This window comes from Notothenia coriiceps, unplaced genomic scaffold, assembly GCF_000735185.1.
Source record: "Notothenia coriiceps isolate Sejong01 unplaced genomic scaffold, NC01 NC01_scaffold00000339, whole genome shotgun sequence".
Lineage (NCBI taxonomy): Eukaryota > Metazoa > Chordata > Actinopteri > Perciformes > Nototheniidae > Notothenia > Notothenia coriiceps.
This window is the reverse complement of record NW_011333040.1, coordinates 1,170,078-1,173,746: the sequence shown is the minus strand read 5'-3', so window position 1 is coordinate 1,173,746 and position 3,669 is coordinate 1,170,078. Positions and strand designations below refer to the sequence as shown.

General features: G+C 36.9%; 1 long non-coding RNA gene across 1 annotated transcript in view; it reads left to right on the top strand.

Moving 5' to 3' along the window:
* Positions 1–1,518: 1,518 nt before the first annotated feature.
* Positions 1,519–3,669, top strand: part of LOC104942098 (uncharacterized) — a 7,883-nt gene continuing 5,732 nt past the window's right edge. Inside the window, exons 1-2 of the long non-coding RNA XR_797966.1 lie at positions 1,519–1,613; positions 3,265–3,484. This is a non-coding gene — a long non-coding RNA (uncharacterized lncRNA). The remainder of the gene's footprint in view (positions 1,614–3,264; positions 3,485–3,669) is intronic.

Genomic DNA, 3,669 nt, shown 5'->3' with positions numbered 1-3,669 from the left:
CACACACACACACACACACACACACACACACACACACACACACACACACACACACACACACACACACACACACACACACACACTTTTGAGCTACAGGGAGATTGTATGGGCATGTATGAAAGATGAGGCCACTAACCATCTCTGTTTTGTTTTTTCTTCTCGCCACAGATGCTTTTCTTCCATATTCAGAAGAGAAACGTATGAAAATAGCAGGAGAACAAGCTGATGTCAGTAGATGGCCTAGTTCAGGTCTGTGTGGAGCACACATGCTCTGCAGGCTCTGGGTACTCATTATTCATACTTTATGTTATTTTAATTTTAACATGAAAAAAATGTTGGTCTCAGATGCTTCGGAGAGCGGCTCATTTGTTGCCAGCTTTCAGTGGGAAAGTAGCAACTGGAGCAGAGAGAGAGGAAAGAATAAAAAGATAATGAAAATGTAAATTATGAAGAATCTATCATGAAGTTAATGAGCTCATGAATATTAACAAGCTCAGTTATAGAGGGAAATATACTGCGGTAGAAAAGTATTTACTGTGAACCCACCTTGTTGGACCTAACATGTCTAATAGTAGTTTTAATATAATGTATTTTCTACAGTTCATTATCTCTTTTACCAGCGTGCACTGTCACTCTTGTTCGTGGGTGTTTTGTGTTATGCTGTCCTGTGTGGTAAATACTGAGAGCTTTATGACACTGACTGTGCAATGTCTACAGTTTGAGATGACCTTGAGTTTAATATTATTTCAAGGTTTTTTAATGCTCATATTTCCATTGGCTGTGGGATGTATAATAAAATGTATATATTTTTATTAATTTAAAATAATTTTTTTTTTATATGTAATCAAAATGTAACAATTAGCATAATAACATAATTACATATTATAATATAACATAACAGTAAATAATATAATATAACTTTACTGATCCCCAGAGAGGATATTCAGATGTTACAGTAACACAAAAACATATGCACAAATACAAAAATAAGTCAATTATAAATAATTATGTAAAATATAAGACAATTTAGACAAAGTGGTGGTCATTGTAAGATAAAAAATAGTATTTTTTTTATTCTGCTGTTATAATTTTAATTTCAAAAGAAGAAATGTTCCCTGTAGAAGTTCAAAATATATTATATTATCCAAGTTAAATCTACAAGTATAGTAACATGGTTGATGGGTAGGTCCATTTATACAGATCCAGATAGCTTTAGAACTACGGAAGAGGATTAGGGCCACATGACAATTATTTTTCAAGATGTGATAAAACGTTTAACAGAATTTAGTTCTCACTTTAATCTCAGAATTCAGAAAAAAAAGTAAAATATCTGAGGTAAAAGTCAGAATTATGAGAAAAATAAAAAATATATATTTTAAAATTAAATTAAAAAGATGTCTTCAGGAAATCTCAGAACAAAACTTTTGATCCGAATGTTGTTTTAATTCACATGTGGCATCTTTAAAAAATCAATAATCTGTGATACATGCCCACATTACCCACAATGCACAGCGAGCAGCCACGTAAACAGACCTGCTAGCTGCTGCTCTGCTCTCTGCTAAATGTAACATCTGCTCTATCATAGATTAGCACAGGATGCAACAATCGTTTAGGTAGGTGTTAAATGCTTCACTTAATATCCCACTCTGTCTGACATGTGTTGTTTTTCATTCTAACTTTCTACGGAGTTTAAGGTTCGCAGAGGAGCTAGCTATTAGCTGCTAACGTTAGCTGTAAGGAAACGTTAGTGAAAAAGCTAAAGCAGTTAGCCGCTAACAGTGACTAGCTGGCTAACAAGGTCTGGTGTTTGCTAGTTTTATTATTATATACACTGGATGCTTACATTTTAGACAAACTGTTCAACACACGAAACGTGTAGATCGGAATAGTTTTGAAAACGGGTGTAAACAAAGCTAACGTTGCTTCTTAGCTTCTATGCCATGCTAAGCTATCTAGCATAAACGTATTTTCTCTGTCAAACCGTCGTCGTTTTTAGTTCCTGCTGTTTAAGTTAATTAACCAATTAGTATTACTGAACCATTGAGTCTGCTATGAGGCTGTGATATGTTCATGTTTTGCCACCAGTGTGCTGAAATCTCGTCGTGATGTAGTACCTCTTCTTCCTCCCAACGCCCCTTCATTCAGTCTGTGTTGCTGTCCATGGTCCTGACACACAACCGACAACAACCATATATATCTATCTTCACATCTTTATTAAAACAGCAGCAGGGGTCCATGATATTAACATTATGCCACAGACCGTAACATGTCGTGAGTCCCATGGGGCGTCTCTATGTTCCTGGGATCCCTTAATGTCCCCCAGCTTAGTATAATTTTTTTAAATGGCCCATTAAGTAGAGCTTTCATGGTTTATGTTCTCAGCAATGCTCGGTGTTTTCCAAGGTCAAATGTTCAATGTATTTTTCCCTGGGTCGATTATGTTGAAATCACCAACCTACACATAATAGCCCCCTGATATTGTACTCCTCCTTGAAACCCTTTTTGTCCAATGGCACACTTTCTTTTTTAACATGTATATATGTATCACCACATGGTCTGTACGGATTTTTACAATTTACCTGCATTTGAAATCTTCTTTTTGTTATTCTACAATATTAACTGTTAAAATAGCCTTTCCCAATCTCTTACCTTGAGGACAATGGGAGCACAGGTAGAGGCATAAAGCATGCATGCCTTACTGCAAAACACAGTGTGCATTCCCCCTTTCTGTTTTAAAGTGCTCTGCTACTAAAGAGAATATTCCAATGTTCATATTTCGACAACTTAAGTTTGGGCTTAACGTTGATGCTTGGCTGACAGTGATCCCTTGCTTTACAGGTGGATTTCATAGTACAGATCAGGAAATGTCAATTGGGCAGGACATGTATTGGGTTGTAAAACACACAATGTGCAGTCGGTGTGTAAAAAACATATTATAAGCTAAAGCTATTCTTGCAGTGTGAGTATCAGCCATTTAAGGAGCATGTGTTGCCTGAAATGTATTTAAAAAAGTTAAAGAATCTGCTGCTAAATACATTTTTAAAATGTCTTATTCCATCAAATAGTGATTTTGGTTAATCAGCTGAACGATTGTTAAGCTATCACAATAAAAATAGATTTTGATCATTGTTCCAGCTATACCATGCCCCATGTAATTCAGACATGCATTTGAACAAAGTGCTTGGTTCACAGTTTGAATGAAGAGCTGTGTATTGAACATTAACATTAGATGTATTTGCTATACACTCTTCCATCTGTCTGTAGAGCTTCAGTGAGTTTGCCAGAGCTGTAAGATGTCGATGGTGCTGTTCGCCTCGGTGGTCCGGGTCGGGGACGGCCTTCCTCTCTCTGCTTCCACTGACTACGAGCAGGACAAAGAGCTTCAGGAAACCAAGAAGAACATCAAGGGTCTCTCCAAGAAACTCAGCCAGTTCCCTGACCGCTGCACGCTGAGGACTGGACCCTTCAATGTCAAGTAGGTCACGTGGGATGTTGAGTGTTCGGTTATTTAGAGGCACCCTTTGCAGCCAAGATATCAGTCAGACAGGCGTAAGAAACAAAGTATATCAAGCCTCTTGAATAGGGCTGCTCAATTAATCGTATTTTAATTGTGATTACGATTATGGCTTGCAACGATTACGAAAACAATGTAATCGAAATAAAACGATT